General features: G+C 45.5%; 1 protein-coding gene across 4 annotated transcripts in view; it reads right to left on the reverse strand.

The window, feature by feature from the left end:
* The window catches only part of NTF3 (neurotrophin 3), a 62329-nt gene that overhangs the window by 35304 nt on the left and 9493 nt on the right, over positions 1–17532 (reverse strand). Inside the window, exon 1 of one of the 4 annotated variants that reach the window (XM_083738894.1) lies at positions 10048–10301. The exons of the other annotated variants lie outside the window; for them this stretch is intronic. The gene's annotated coding sequence lies outside the window, so the exon portion shown is untranslated. Of the gene's footprint in view, positions 1–10047; positions 10302–17532 lie in introns of those variants that run through there. 4 annotated transcript variants of the gene reach the window in all.

Genomic DNA, 17532 nt, shown 5'->3' on the forward strand with positions numbered 1-17532 from the left:
CCACTGAACTACTGAAAAAGATTGGAAAGAAAGCTTTGGGCTAAATGTCTCCTTGCTTACCACTTCTGATGCTCAAGACCATGTGCTGGAGAACAAAATGGAAGAAGAGTTCCTTCTTCAGATTTCTCTAATTCCACCCACTACAGCAGAACTCTAACTACACTGCCTACAAGTTTAAGCTATAGATAAATGCCATATGAGGGGCAGAAAAAAATTGATCCATTGGCTGCCTGCAGGAAGAACGGTGTGGCAGGATTTGCCCTGCCTTCTTGGCCTGACAGCAGCCACGAAATTAAAAGACGCCTGCTTCTTGGGAGAAAAGCAATGACAAACCTAGACAACATCTTAAAAAGTAGAGACATCACCTTGCCAACAAAGGTCCGTATAGTTAAAGCTATGGTTTTCCCAGTAGTGATGTATGGAAGTGAGAGCTGGACCATAAAGAAGGCTGATCGCAGAAGAATTGATGCTTTTGAATTATGGTGCTGGAGGAGACTCTTGAGAGTCGCATGGACTGCAAGAAGATCAAACGCATCCATTCTTAAGGAAATCAGCCCTGAGTGCTCACTGGAAGTGCAGATCCTGAAGCTGAGGCTCCAATACTTTGGCCACCTCATGAGAAGAGAAGACTCCCTGGAAAAGACCCTGATGTTGGGAAAAATGGAGGGCACAAGGAGAAGGGGACAACGGAGGATGAGATGGTGGGACAGTGCTCTCGAAGCTACCAGCCTGAGTTTGATCAAACTGCGGGAGGCAGTGGAAGACAGAAGTGCCTGGCGTGCTCTGGTCCATGGGGTCACGAAGAGTCGGACACGACTAAACGACTGAACAACAACAACTTGGCCTGAACGTTGTCACCTGCTCTGCTCCCGGATCTGATCAGGGACGATGGCAGCTCTCCAGAGGAGGGCCCACTCTCCAAGCCATAACTAGACATAACTACAGGCTAGTCCCCAGTTACATGGGGGTTAAGTTTCAAGGCACCACGTGCGCCAGCAGGAGACGCATAAGCCTGCCCCATTCTTTCTGCCTCGCCCCCTTCCGGTGTTGAACGCAATGCACGTCAGTGGTCGCACACATGCTAAACAAGCACAAATGGGGTGTTACCTGTATTCAGATGGATTGCAAGAATGGTAACTTTTAAGAACTGTTGCCTGACAGTTCCCTCCCCAACTCCTTTCTTCCCATCTCTTTGATATGTCATTTTTTTAGGCCATTAAGTCTGGCGACAGGGACTGCTACACTACTGGTTTCTGCAAGCCACTCTAAAGAACAGGGTAGAAATCCTTTAAATTAATAAAAACACAGAGCAGTCCAGAGTTAGCCAATCTTAATTCTCCCGATGCAGATGGTGGGGATAGCTTAGCAGATTGCACACATGGACAGAGTACATTTCTCCTAGGGGATCTGAGGGTACAGGGCTAGAAACTGAGAGGAGCTAGGAGCTAAATAGCACCTTGAAACCCAAGTTAGGGGCACAACAACTGAATGTCTAGGCGGGCATCTTTATGACAAGAATACAAAGCTGAAAATGAATGAACTGCAGCTAAAATATTATGTTCATTTTTCGCATGGTCTAGTCCTTCCCCACTAATATTCTTAAGGGGGTCTCTTCTCCAGTCTTCAGAGAGTAGCTCGAAGTGGGGAGGCAGAAAAAGATCGTCCTTTCCTTCCACTCTGCAGTTTTAATCTGAAATCTTAGGCACAGTATGGCGTCCAGAGCGCAGAAACTATTCGCCTTAATGAAATTCCCTGTTGCAAAATGCTCCTAGAACAATGGGAGTTTTGAACACTGTGAAGGGTATGGTCTGAAGTCTAGATGGAACCATGAAACCATGTGCACATTACCTTGGATTCAGCCATGACAGAAAAAAATTGAAATATAAATGCAAGAAAAGGGGAAGGGACTATGGGGATAAATGTCCACTTACTGTTGCTGTCCGTGAAGAGCAACTGAAGGTTGCTAGTGTGTGTCACAGCCATGCAAAAACATCAGGGAGCTGTAGCAGTTGAATTTTTGCTCAGTGAAACAGTGTGGAAAAGGACAAACCAGTTTCCTGAGTTGCTCTCTTTCCTCTAAGACATGGGTAGGCAAACTAAGGCCCGGGGGCCGGATGCGACCCAATCGCCTTCTAAATCCAGCCCCCGGACCGTCCAGGAATCAGTGTGCTTTTACCTGAGTAGAATGTGTCCTTTTATTTAAAATGCATCTCTGGGATATTTGTGGGGCATAGGAATTCGTTCATTTAAAAAAAAAATAGTCTGGCCCCCCACAAGGTCTGAGGGACAGTGGACCGGCCCCCTGCTGACCCTTGCTCTAAGACCATTCCTCCTCTGTCCTTCATCCAGTCACCCTACTTTGCTGCTTATCCACAGACACTCAAAAGTATGCTCATATTAAACTCCAGCAGAAACACATCTCCTTTCCAGTTCTCAAAAATCCGTGGTAACTTAGCTCCTGGCTGCAGAAGGGGCACCCCCCCCCCCCGTCTCCCAAATCCATTTCTCACAGAAACTCCCGACTGATTATTTTGCACCATAGTACTGAGAGGCATGACTGCATGTGCATGTGTGACAAAGGAAAAGAAAGCACTTTATGGATGCCAGATGTTTTGTATCACAAGAAAGGACCCCTATTCCAGACCACAGTGCAGTCCATAGAACATAATTGGATACACATTCCCATGGCATCCGCTCTGCCCCCAGCATTCCAAGACCCATTCCCCATTCACAGTATTTTATCAGACACAATGAAGTGACCGTTCCCCAGCTCCGGATAACAACGGTTCGGAGGGAATCCCCATCTTCACAGACTTCTGTAAGGCAGCCCCTACAATTTGCATGTACAGTCCCACATATGCAGAGTATTCTGGAAGTGAAAAGGAGGAAAAAATGATTGTTCCCCCCCCCAAAAAAAATTACACTCCAATGCAACATTCACTATCCAAAGACAAACTATTAATGTGAATAAAAAATTATCTGCACAGAACCCTGGGATATATAGATAAAAAACACCCATTTCTATGGTGGTGTCCTAAATGCTAAACACCCTCCCCTAAAATATTTATCTGGCACCAACCTTGACTCCTTTTCAACACCAGGTAAGACCTGGTCATGTTCCTTAGGGATTTATGAATTGTTAACTCTGCAATGCAATAAAATGGCAGTCAGCTCCTCTTTGCTTTAATATTGTTGTTGTTTGTTTTCTGTTGTTTATTTATTCTTGTGAATGAAATTTTAAATAAATTCTTGAGCTCAATTTGACATCAGACAAGTTATAAATAATTTTAAATAATCAAAACACACAAAATACTGATCATTCAGTGGCAGCATTTAGCATTTAGTCCAGGTGCAGAATACCTTAGAGACAACTTCCCTTCATCAAACCAGAGCCAGCGCTATAATTAGGCAAAGCAAGGCCACTCACCCCAGGCAGAGGATATTGTGATAGAATTAAAGAGCAGCAAAATGCAAAGTATTTGGTTTATTCTTATATTTTTACTAAGGAGGGCATATTGCATGTTATGCTGCAGGCAGTAAAATGTTTTCAGTCCCCACTGCATCAAACAATGTTCAGCGCAGAACCTGCTGTCCTCCCAAGAAACAGGAATTTTACAACTGGTAGCATCCACTCTGTGGGACTCATTGCCTAGAGAGGAAAGTCTCACCATGCCTGTTTGCATGGAATAAAGTAGAGTCCTTTTTTTTAATTCCAGAGGACTTCAGGGACACAAAGCTGACTGCTAGATCTTATGATTCTGTTTTAAGCTCCTTAAATTCCCCTCATTATGACAGGCCAGGTTTCTCTGCAGGGAGGACCTGTGTATAATAATAATAATAATAATAATAATAATAATAATAATAATAATTTACTATTTATACCCCGCCCATCTGGCTGGGTTTCCCCAGCCACTCTGGGCAGCTCCCAACAGAATATTAATAGCAATAAAGCAATAAAACATTAAAAACAGGGCTGCATTCAGATGTCTTCTAAAAGTCAGATAGTTGTTTATTTCCTTGACATCTGATGGGAGGGCGTTCCACAGGGCCACCACCGAGAAGGCCCTCAGCCTGGTTCCCTGTAACGTCACTTCTTGGAGGGAAGGAACCGCTAGAAGGCCCTCGGAGCTGGACCTCAGTGTCTGGGCTGGACGATGGGGGTGGAGACGCTCCTTCGAGTATACAGGGCTAAGGCCGTTTAGGGCTTTAAAGGTCAGCACCAACACTTTGAATTGTGCTCAGAAACGTACTGGGAGCCATCGTAGGTCTTTCAGAACTGGTGTTATATGGCCTCGGCGGCCACTTTGTATATTTTGAGGATATTTTGAGAGCATGACAGCCCTCTAGCTGGGGAAAAATTGTCATCAGGGAAAACTTGGCCCTTAGCTCAACAGTGTCCCCAAGTGAAGCATTTTACTTTGTGACATAGAAGTGAGTAGTAACTTCAGTTGAGATTTCATTGCTGGGGGTTAGACTAGATGGCCAAGGGGTCCTTTCCAACTCTTCTATTTGTTTTAAATGAAATTGTTCCTTATGCCCATTTGGCAATTAGCATTGTGCTGCATCCCTCCTAGTCACTGTGTGATTCCATGCCACCATGCCATGTGGCAACGCTGACTATGAACGCTGAAGAAGGGTGATGTGGTTCCACACCTTCTCTCCTCCCCTTGTATAAACACGGGTGACCATGGACACCTATGCAGGTGGTTCCCTCCACATGGCATTGTGAAGTTGCTGTCACTACAGCCTCTCCCAGGAACAGCCTCTCCCTTCCCCCTTATACTGTAGTGGCATAAGATACTGAGGTCTGGGGCTTGCTCTTGAACTCTGTTCTTCTGGGTCCTCCAAACACACAAACCATCTCCCTGTGTCTCCATGGCACAGCTTGATCTCTGAGAGTCCCGCCTGAGCCTTCTCCAAAGTTCTGCATGGCTATACACACGTCACACATTTTTTAAGTCCTTGCAGTTGCTCGCCTTACTCTGCAAGGAGTCAGAAGTAAGGAAGACTGTTTTCAAAATAAAGGGCTGACCATTTAATGGTCTGGCTGAGAAACAGGGGAAAAGTCACCTGCTTCTAAGAGCTGCTTCTCCCCCTAAAGGCAAAAAGGAACATCACCAAACTGGTCCATCCAGCTACCACCACCACTCCCATGTTCAAAGGTAACCGTGGCATATTGTTCACACTGCAATCACCTGCGCAAAAATAGCACCAAAGTAAACAGTCCTACACCAGCTGTTAAAAAGCGGAACGAAAACAACATAGCAGGTTGAACATTGCACACAAGTGTGGCTTACAAGTGAGGAAGACACTAAAGTCCTCCAGCTGCTGGGCTGTAACTACAGTGGTACCTCAGGTTAAGTACTTAATTCGTTCCGGAGATCCATTCTTAACCTGAAGCACCACTTTAGCTAATGCGGCCTCCTCCTGCCGCCGTGCCGCCGGAGCCCGATTTCTGTTCTTATTCTGAAGCAAAGTTCTTAACCTGAAGCACTATTTCTCGGTTAGCAGAGTGTGTAACCTGAAGCGTATGTAACCTGAAGCGTATGTAACCCAAGGTACCACTGTACTGTACTATCAGCATCAGTCAGGGGGGAAGGGGCCTGTTTTCCAGCAATGTCTGGGGGACCATGGGCTTCCCTACACTTGCAGGAATGCAATCAACTAAGCTCAGTCTGGATAGCTCAGTTGGTTAGAACATGGTGCTAATAAGACCAAGGTTGCAGGTTCCATCCCCAAATAGGACAGCTGTATATTTCTGCATTGCACTAGATGATTCTCAGGGTCCCTTCCGACTCTATGAAAGACTTGTTAATTTTATTATCAACAGAAGTATTTGCATACTACTAACGTACGTAAAGGGACGCAGGTGGCGCTGTGGGTTAAAGCCTCAGCGCCTAGGACTTGCCGATTGAAAGGTCGGCGGTTCGAATCCCTGTGGCGGGGTGCGCTCCCGCTGCTCGGTCCCAGCGCCTGCCAACCTAGCAGTTCGAAAGCACCTCCGGGTGCAAGTAGATAAATAGGGACCGCTTACCAGCGGGAAGGTAAACGGCGTTTCCGTGTGCAGCTCTGGCTCGCCAGAGCAGCGATGTCACGCTGGCCACGTGACCCGGAAGTGTCTCCGGACAGCGCTGGCCCCTGGCCTCTTAAGTGAGATGGGCGCACAACCCCAGAGTCTGTCAAGACTGGCCCGTACGGGCAGGGGTACCTTTACCTTTACCTTTAACGTACGTAAACTATCACATTCACAGCACATAAAGAAAAAAACACACAGCACCAACGAAAGAGAACAAAAATAATCTTTAAAGAGCTGCATAGTCCCATCAACATAAGAGGTCTTCAAGACACATGTGAAAGTCAGTAGCCTGCCAAACTTCTGCTGGAAGAGTGCTCCACAACATGGGACCATCAGTGCTAACTGCTTGGCTTCCAGTTGAGGCCAGTTGGGCTGCTGTGACATGGGGAACACCTGGCAGCACTCTTCCAGATAATTGTGGTGATCAATATGGTGCATAAGGGTTCGCCACAGCAGTGAGGCACTGGTCCATGGCTTGCAACCCCTCCTGGTTCAGATGTTATGGAGAAACAGTGCTGGAAATCTCCTAAGGACCATTCTCAGTGGGCTTTATGGCATCAGGGATGAAATGGTGCTTGTGGAACACCATGGCACAAATGCCAAGGGGAACAGAACACTCCACTAGTCCTCTCGTCTAGATTCAATCGTAAGAACAGAACCACTGGAATGTTGAGCCTTCACCCAGGCAACCCAGGAGAACACCTAGGACCCTCGTACTTACAGGACCGCCTCTCCTGGTATGTCCCGCAGAGGACCCTATGGTCCATGAATAATAATAGCTTAAAGGTCCCGGGCCCTAAGGAAGCCAGACTATCCTCCACCAGGGCCAGGGCTTTTTCAGTGATGGCTCCAACTTGGTGGAATGCTCTGTCCCACGAGACTAGGGCCCTGCAGGACTTGATCTCCTTCCGCAGGGCCTGTAAGACAGAGCTATTCTGCCTGGCCTTCAATTTGAATTAGCCTTATCCTCTATCCCCTTTTCTTAGCCCTGGTGATCATTTGATGTCTACAGACTGGGTTTTGGGGTTTTCCCCCAAAATGGCCCCTGAATTTTTGAATTTTATTGATATTGATGCTGCATTTTATGTTGTATTTTATGCTGTTTTTAAGTCGCATTTTAATCAATGTTTTATATTTGCTGTTAGCCGCCCTGATACCCCGGTTTTTAAACCGGGAAGGGTGGGGTATAAATAAAAATTTATTACTATTATTATTATTATTATTATTATTATTATTATTATTACTATTCTTCCATGGTCAAAGGCCATTATGAGAAAGAGTAATAGGTCACAATTCCTCATCCCTCTCTGAATGAAGGCCACTCACCAGAGCCACCAAGGCTGATTTAGTCCTGAAACCAATCCTGAACCCAGACTGAAGTGGATCCAGCTATTTAGTGTTATCCAGAAAGTTATCCTGTTCATAGAATTACAGTATCACAGAACCGTAGAGTTGAAAGGGACCTCCAGGACCATCTAGTCCGACCCTCTGAAATGCAGTGTCTGCAGTACAATTACAGTTGCATCCTATCTTGAGTCTCTTGATAATGCTATATAGGGATGAAGTGCTGTGAGCCACTGTACGTGTGTACACACACACACACCACCTTTCTAGGCAAGAAATCTACTCAAAGCCCACTAGGTCCTGATGGCGAAGTACTAAGTTTAAAAAAATAAATATCAGTTATTTACTTATACACCACCTCTCAAAACATACTTTCCCAAACCGAAAGAGGACATTTTATAGAACAGTTATTCAAACAGACCCATTGCACACATGGGCAACAGAGCAACAAAGAGGACAGCCATTTCTAAAGCCTTGCAAAGATACAGAGGTGTTAACACCTGCACCAAGCATAGAAGCCTGAACTATTACAAGCTTGTGGCATGAGGTCTGAGGCAGTAGAGGGGAACTGGGAGCTGGTGGAGGAATTCAAAAAGGGGAAATGACATGACCATACCCAATGGCAAGAAAAAATGATCTCAGTTTACAACAGCGTTTGTCTGGAGGGAAGAGGAGGCAATGTGGGTGCATGGAAGCTGTTAAAGTAATAAAATGCAGCTTTCAGACAAATGCAACAGCAGACACAATTTCTCTAATGCTGCAATGCACCCACCCACCCACTCAGCACTCAAATGATGGGCAGCACTAAAGCATTCACAGTAATGAAAAACAATAACGTACCAAGGCAGAGAGAGTGGTTGGGGGTATACCACAAGTATCAGAAGTTCCACGGGTATTTGTTTTAACAAGATGCTGAATTATTTCAATGTGACGAGGGTCAATGGAACATAGCTAAAATTTACAGACTGCATTAATCTGGGACACGTCGTAAACAATAGGGCAATAACCAGAAGAACAACAAGACAAACGGATCAGGGAAGGTTAAAAAAATATGGCGAAAAATCAAACATTCTAGGCTGGAAAAAATTCCAAACAAATACATATGAGAGAAAATAATATAAAACACAACCAGGCAAAATCTGTACGGTGGTATGGCAAAAAAAATAATGTGTAGTGGGGAATAGTTGTCCTGGATATGATTCTGGGAAATGAATACTAGAAATGAGTTTGTAATGTGAAAATGGTTTGGAGGAAAAAAAACCTCTGGCTCAAACTGTAAAGGTAAAGGTAAAGGTACCCCTGCCCGTACAGGCCAGTCTTGACAGACTCTAGGATTGTGCGCTCATCTCACTCTATAGGCCGGAAGCCAGCGCTGTCCGCAGACACTTCCGGGTCACGTGGCCAGCGTGACGAAGCTGCTCTGGCGAGCCAGCACAGCACACGGAAACGGCGTTTACCTTCCCGCCAGTAAGCGGTCCCTATTTATCTACTTGCACCCGGGGGTGCTTTCGAACTGCTAGGTTGGCGGGCGCTGGGACCGAGCAATGGGAGCGCACCCCGCCGCGGGGATTCGAACTGCCGACCATGCGATCGGCAAGTCCTAGGCGCTGAGGTTTTACCCACAGCGCCACCCGCGTCCCTATTGGCTCAAACTGCATGTTATGATAAATGCACAGGTGCCATCTGAACTGAAAGTTGCAAATCTATTTGCTGTTCAAAGGATCTTAATAGACTCGATCTCTCACGAAGTTCTCCAACACTGCATATTTACCTAACAACATTTTGTCCCTGCTTCTTAGGAAGCTCTCAAAGTAGCCTATCATTATATCAACTAAGCAATATTCAAGCGACATAAAATCAAAAGCAACAAAATTTAAACATTCTAGAAATATATATTGCTGAACCCGGCCTCTCGTGCAGCTGTTGTTCATTTCAAAAAACCTTGCACACAACAACTTCCAAATGGATTTTGCCCAATGTGCTCAATAGACCACTGCTGATGCACAATAAAGATGGGATACTGTAAGTGCAATGCTTAAATATTGACTTTTATTAATGTAAATTGCAGGCATTTCCTAGAAGAGAAACCAAGAGGGAATGGCTTACAAGGAAAAATTAGGTGGTTACTGAATACACTAACTTGGAACCAAAAAAATGGATAATCATAGAGGAGAACTGTTGCAAAATAGTAAACACCAATGTAGGAAATAAACTGTTTAGGATAACTAGTAAACTACATGAAGTAACAAGACCACTGTTGATTAAACAAATGCTTGTTTATTTCAGCAGTGATAGTGGGTGGAAATCTAATAACAAATGCTGAAATAATTACTGTATTTTTCACTCTATAAGACGCACCAGACCACAAAACGCACCTAATTTTTGGAGGAGGAAAACAAGAAGAAAAAAATTCTGAATCTCAAAAGCCAGAACAGCAAGAGGGATCGCTGCGCAGTGAAAGCAGCAATCCCACTTGCTGTTCTGGCTTCTGGAATAGCTGCACAGCCTGCATTCACTCCATAAGATGCCCCTTACTTTTTAGGAGGGAAAAAGTGAGTCTTATAGAGCAAGAAATACAGTAAGTTGAAAAAAAAGAACATTTTTAGTAATACGCATATATTAATTACCTTCTACCAAAATACATTTGCCACACGTACAAGCCGCAGATGCAGTACTGTCATGCTTATTGAAATGCAGAGAAACCATTGGTCCACAGGTTGAATGTGGCCCATGACACCTTCCCGTCTAGCTCACAGCAAGAAGATGGACCAAGCTTGTTTTCTCCTGCTAGGACCTGAATCAATGGATTCATGTTACAAGAAAGGAGATTCTGACTAAACATCAGGAAGAACTTTCTGAGAGGCAGAGCTGTTTGACACTGCAACAGACTCCCTCAAGAGATTGTGGACCTTCCTTGGAGGTTTTTAAGCAGAGGTTGGATGGTCTTCTTTCATGGATGCTTTAGCTGAGATTCCTCCAGCTCTCCAGGTCTATGATTCTATGAACCGCTCCTCAAGATGAAGAAGCAAATGTTCGCCTTCACCTCCCACTTCACTGCGTGCACACACCCCGAAACTGCCCTCACACTGCAATTAGGCTTGGGGGGAAAAGTCATCCGCTTGTTCCCGGAGTCTAATTTGTTCACGCCTAATTGTGGGGGTGGGTGGAATGTTCTTCCTGGAAAGTGCAGCTGGAGGGGGCAGGAATAACCCTCCTTCCCCAGCTGCAAGCTCCAGAAAGATCACATGCCACCACGTGAGCAAATAGGCTCCAAAATATTTTTCAACCCGAAGTGCTGGTGGGGAGAGAGAGAGGGCACGTTTGTGCACATGTGTGGGTGCACATGGTTTGTGGGTGGGTAACCATATCTTATGGGACGCAGGTGGCGCTGTGGGTTAAATCACAGAGCCTCTTGGGCTTGCTGATCAGAAGGTCGGCGGTTCGAATCCCCGCGACGGGGTAAGCTCCCGGTTGCTCAGTCCCTGCTCCTGCCCACCTAGCAGTTCGAAAGCACATCAGTGCAGGTAGATAAATAGGTACCACTCCGGCGGGAAGGTAAACAGCATTTCCGTGCGCTCCTCTGGTTCTCCAGAAGTGGCTTAGTCATGCTGGCCACATGACCCGGAAGCTGTATGCCGGCTCCCTCGGCCAATAAAGCGAGATGAGCACCACAACCCCAGAGTCGGTCACGACTGGACCCAATGGTCAGGGGTCCCTTTACCTTTACGACAACAAGAGTTCAAGGTAGTATGCTAGAGTCATAACTACCCCCCCAATATATGTATCTGAAGCACCACAAAAACCTGCAAAAATCATTTAATCATAGACCACAGTGGGAGAAGCATTAAGAAAAAGAGGCAGGAATCAGACAGTATATATGTGGACTGTTACTGGGTAAAGTGACTTTTCTTCTTTAAGTTCTCCAAGTTCTTAACTTAGCTGAAGGTTGTCACCTAAACATCTAGCTTAAGTGACAACCTTGAGCTAGGTTAAGAACTTGGAGAACTTCAAGAAGAAAAGTCTCTTTATCCAGTGACTGTCCACATATATACTGTCTGATAATCAGTCAGTCCACTATCTGGAAAATAAAACTTTAGAGCCGTCTTGCCCAAAAATGGCAACTAGACATTGCATTTTGGCGACCTTAACCCTGGTTTAAGGACCCATTTGGCACCTAGCTTATATGTCTGAGTTTCTAACACTGCTAAGTGGTACACAAGAAGCTCAATGCAATGAAAACAAAAAATGAGTTAAAACAGGGAAAATTTGGAACAAGCAGGACCAGACTTTCCTAAAGGAATGGAAGAAGTTTTCGACATATCTGGAAAGCAATCATAATCAATTGACATCGTTTGTAGGGTTTAAAGAAGTTTTGTAAGGAGTAATTTATAAACTATTGTGAAGAGAATTAAGAATAGATGTATCGGAAATTTGAGTTTATAGCAATAACTATAGTAACAAAATGCATAATTATAAAGACTTTAGAAAACCATCAGTCGAGGTTGAAGGAAGTCTCAGGCTGTGATAGCCAAAAAATTCAAAATGATGTTTAAAAGGATGTTATGCAGGAAAATATGTGTAAAAACTAATAAAAAAATATTTATAAAACGGTTAAAATCAGAATGCCTGCTGGATATTTTTTTTAAGCCTTCAGTAGTAGTGAGGGCACTTGTTTAACCTTACCTTGGCCCACAATACTCAACTCACGGCTCCTGGTGGAGACGAGGAGAGCATCCTGATGAAATTATGGGATAGGCATGCTCCAGCAATACTATAGTGCTCTAGGGATGAACAGTCCAACCATTTTACCTAGCCTAGAATTGTGGGTGGCTTCCTCAGTAGAGCCCTTCCTTTAGTGCACCACAAAAAAAGAAAGTCAAACTAAATTCTGTTGCTCTGAGAAAAAGACCTACTTAGCCATTAGGTCTACTTGTATTTAAAGATCACATAGATCAGGAGACGCCACAGCCTTGCCTGCTCCACTCCCAATCTTTGCATGTTCAGCTCAAAGGTCTAAGGAGGGATTCTGAACATCTTCAGTGCTTAGAATACCCATTCAGGTCTTCACATTCAGTATGCAGAGATCTGAAGTGGAGCCTGCGGGAATGTTTGTGGCAAGGACAGCATCTGTGCCCCTGCTTTCCCTCCATGCATTTGCTGAGCACCAGTCCTAATGACTGGACAGAGCTGACAAAATATAGACCAAGACTTACCAAAAATTAAAAAAGAAACTTAGACAAAAGCACATACCAAAGGTAGGTATTTTGATGGCACTAAGGAAGTGGTTAATTAAGAGGCAAGCAAATGAATTTAATTTACAGCGAAGTTTCAGGATGCAATCCTGTATGCTATTTGGTACATTGAAGTCCTACTGAACTATTTCCAGATCTAAAATGACTAACCAAAATGCTGTTTGGCCAGTAGGAAATAAAACCAAGAAGAGCACCTCATAAGGAGAAAAAACAACTGTCCAGACCAATAATGATATCTAATATTTTAATAATAATAATAATTTATTATTTCTACCCTGCCCATCTAGCTGGGTTTCCCCAGCCACTCTGGGCGGCTTCCAGCAGAAGGTTAAAAATACATTAAAACATCAACCATTAAAAACTCCCCTAGACCATCCAAAGCACTTCACACGGCAGCGTCAATACTTACAAAACCCTGCAGATGTAGGACTGAGGCTGAAGGAGTGGTAACATGCCTAATGTCACCTAGTGAGCACATGGCAAAAGAAATATGAACTTGAGATTTGTTTACCATCCAGTCTTTCCCAACCCTACTGCACAATCTGAAGAATAATAGCTTTCTAAGTGATACACATTTTGGACCTTATCAAGGGTGGGTGGAAACTATTGGCAAAATAAGGCGGCACAATCACAGATTAATATTTGATTAATTTTTTTCTCCTCCAGGATTACAATCTTTGGAGAGAGAGAGAGAGAGAGAGAGAGAGAGAGAGAGAGAGAGCGCACTTATTGGATGCTGAGTGAAATGCCTACTCCTTTAGGAATAGGATAGCGGGGGGGCAGCGGCTCACCAAACGTTTGAGGCATACAACCAAATTTGGAATCTGCACCCCAAAACACCCCACTCAACCTGCTCCAAACTGTGCTCTCCCCCCCCACACACTAAACAAAGCCAACTATTTCCATAAATTTTCTTTAAAAAACAACTAAGAAACCCAACGAACAAAAAACACTGCCAACTTAAAATGAGCATTAAGCGTCTCTCATGTTGGCTCAAGCCAATTCTTTCCACAAACCTGGAAAACTGGAAGCCAAGCAGATGCTTCTATCCTCCATGGGCCCACCTTTCCCTCGGTCTCTCAGGGCCAAATCTATGTGGGGATGGTGAAGTATCTGGGACTAGCAGACATGCCCCCATATTATCCCGGTCCTGTAGTTCCTTATGGAACCTCCAGACCTTACTGTTTTGCTAGAGCAGGGATATGGGACATTTTTCTCAGCCTGTGGACTGCATTCCCGCATGGCCAACCTTCCAGTTGGGGGGAATCACATTAAAGGTAAAGGGACCCCTGACCATTAGGTCCAGTCGTGACCGACTCTGGGGTTGTGGCCCTCATCTCGCTTTACTGGCCGAGGGAGCCGGCGTACAGCTTCCGGGTCATGTGGCCAGCATGACTAAGCTGCTTCTGGCGAACCAGAGCAGCGCACGGAAACGCCGTTTAGCTTCCCGCTGGAGCGGTACCTATTTATCTACTTGCACTTTGACGTGCTTTCGAACTGCTACGTTGGCAGGAGCAGGGACCGAGCAACGGGATCTCACCCCGTCGCGGGGATTTGAACCGCCGACCTTCTGATCAGCAAGTCCTAGGCTCAGTGGTTTAACCCACAGTGTCACCTGTGTCCCATATGTCTGGGGTAAGTGGAGCCAAAGGCAAAACTGGGCAGAGCAGCAGGTGCGAGTCTTACATTCGTACAGTACCTATATACCATTATTGGGGCCCAGGTGGCGCCTTGGTCTAAACCACTTAGCCTTGGGCTTGGTCAGCGGTTCGAATCCCTGTGGCGGCGTGAGCTCCCGTTGTTTGGTCCCAGCTCCTGCCAACCTAGCAGTTCAAAAGCAAGCCAAAAAGTGCTCTGGTTTGCCAGAAGCGGCTTAGTCATGCTGGCCACATGACCCGGAAAAACTGTCTGCAGAGTGGACAAACGTCAGCTCCCTCCACCTGTAAAGAAAGATGAGCGCCGCAACCCCAGAGTCGCTTGCAACTGGACTTTATACCTATATAAAGGACAAAGGTTTCAAAAGTTTCTGAAACCCAGACATATTTACCCATCTCCATCTAGGCAAGTTAGAGTAATTATCATCGTTCAAGATCACATCCCTGGCAAGGGTACTTGTGGAGCAAAACCATTAACGGGAGATCATTATCAGGATTTTTAAATGCTATAAAATGTTTTTATTTTATTGTACACATTGAATTCTTAATGAGCGCCTGAACTTTAGCTCCTGCACAACAGGGAACATGTATAAATCTCTGGCAGATAATTTACACTTTGATTTGCTTTTGAGTGGGGAGGTTCTTTAACATCCGTCCGTATTTAATGTACTGTAGTTTCTGCAGAGGGCACAAGGAGAAGGGGACGACAGAGGACGAGATGGTTGGATAGTGTTCGCGAAGCTACCAGCATGAGTCTGACCAAACTGCGGGAGGCAGTGGAAGACAGGAGTGCCTGGTGTGCTCTGGTCCATGGGGTCACAAAGAGTCGGACACGACTAAACAACTAAACAACAACAACAGTTTCTGCAGAAAATAGCTTCTAGTGAGCACCTATTTCAGACAAGCCCACCACAGGAAAGACAAATCTTGGTTGCTAGCAAGGGAGGGAGGACAAACTACAGTACAGATTTTCCAAGGATTATAAAAGGAATTGGAAGCAGGAAAGAAGAATGCACTAAAAGGAAGGAATAAAGAGCAACTCTTTAGCGCCCCAGGGAGGGATTCCTATAGCCCAGTGTCTAAAAAACTCACTTGTCAATCACAGCTCTGCTTTCACTCATTGGCCAAAAGCACCTATAGGGGTGGGTGGGGAACAGCCAGGCTGACTCATCCCATAGCTGCCTGCACATTTTGTTTCATAACAGGGGTGGGGATCCTTTTTGGCTCCACAGACCAGATCCTTATCAGGACTGGCCTCTCAGGCCAAATTTGACAGGTGGGAGGCCCCACCCACCTCTCAAAATCCCTTGCACAGGTTTTCCAGCTGGCTTTGGGGCGCTTGGGAACCTGCAGTTCCTTCAAAGTTAGGCAGCGCTCGCACCCCTGTGTGAGCCTCTGGAGCTTCAAACAGGAGTGGGAGTGCAAGGGGGTGTCTGAAAGCCCTTTGCAAAATCACTGTTTGAAGCAGCCTCCCCCTCCCTCCTGGAAACATTGCTCAAGAAGGGAGGCTGCTTCAAAGAGTGCTTCTGCAAAGCTCTTTAAGACAATCTATGCACTCTCACCTGAGCAATGGGGCTCTCTTAAAGCGCTTGGCAAAAGTGCTATCTGAAGCAATTCCAGGCTCCTGCTTTAAGCAGGTGGTGGGGAAGGAAGGAAGGAAGGAAGGAAGGAAGGAAGGAAGGAAGGAAGGAAGGAAGGAGTAAGAAGCTTGCATTGTACAGACTACTTTGTCCTCTCACCTGCCTGCTTACAGGAGAAGCCGACATTACCACCCATGACAGCAAGTGGACATGATTTGGGGAGGTGTTATTTACTCTCTCACGTGATTGTAAAAAACCTCAAAGTGGTGTTAGAGACTTAAATTATATATTAAAAAAGCTAAGCATCTGGGGCCCCTTGCAGATGTGGGTTTTGGTAGAATTCCTCCAAATGAACCATTATTATCTAGCCATGCTCCGTGAGCTACTTTCCTGTAGAGTTGGGGCTGGTAGGAGTGGAACCACTACTGCATCATGCCTCCAAACTCCTGCGTCATTCCACTGTCAATGGTGACAAAAGTTGCTGAGATATCAAGGGAAACCAAGAGGGTTTCACTCCCTGCATCTCTCTTCCGATAAAGGTCATCAACCAGGGTAACCAAGGCTGTTTCGGTGCTAAAACTAGGCCTGAAACCAAGTGGTGATGAGTCTGGATAAACTGTTTCCTCCATGCACACCTGCAGCTGGCTGCCCACCACCCACCCCCTCATTTTACCCAGAAAGGGAATATTAAAGACTGGGTAGTAGTTTTCTAAAACCTCTGGGCCCAGGGACGGGTGGGCATAAATCCCTCCCATAAAAAGGCATTAACCAGGCATAGGCAAACTCCGCCCTCCCGATGTTTTGGGACTACAACTCCCATCATCCCTACCTGACAGAACCAGTAGTCAGGGATGATGGGAATTGTGGTCCCAAAACATCGGGAGGGCCGAGTTTGCCTATGCCTGAACTAAACTACAGACCCATCCATTCAATCAGCTCCAACTAGATTTCATCTACCATTGTGGGAAGGGATCAAGAGGGCTTCTATCTGACCTTACTTCTGCAAGCATCCACAACAACTGAAACTGATACCACAGACTGTAACTAGCCAGTGCTCCAAGGACGTCTATTAGCTGTGGCTTCCAGTTTGGCACAGATCTGGGGGATTTTGCCCTCAAAATACATTGTGAATCTCTCCCAGCAGCCTATTGAGTGGTCTGTTGTTAATAATGCCACACTGGTTTGAAATAGCAGGTTCCAAACATAAATCATAAATCATGGGTTAACTGGACCATAAAGAAGGCTGATCGCCAAAGAATTTATGCTTTTGAATTATGGTGTTGGAGGTGACCCTTGAGAGTCCCATGGACTGCAAGAAGGTCAAGCCTCTCCATGCTGAAGGAAATCAGCCCTGAGTGCTCACTGGAAGAACAGATCCTGAAGCTGAGGCTCCAATACTTTGGCCACCTCATGAGAAGAGAAGACTCCCTGGAAAAGACCCTGATGTTGGGAAGATGGAGGGCACAGGGAGAAAGGGATGACAGAGGACGAGATGGTTGGACAGTGTTCTCAAAGCTACGAATATGGGTTTGACCAAGCTGTGGGAGGCAGTGGAAGACAGGAGCGTCTGGCATGCTCTGGTCATGAAGATCCGGACACGACTAAACAACAAAATCAAGAAACGG

This window comes from Podarcis gaigeae, assembly GCF_964106915.1.
Source record: "Podarcis gaigeae genome assembly, chromosome: 5".
In the NCBI taxonomy this organism is placed as follows: Eukaryota; Metazoa; Chordata; class Lepidosauria; order Squamata; family Lacertidae; genus Podarcis; species Podarcis gaigeae.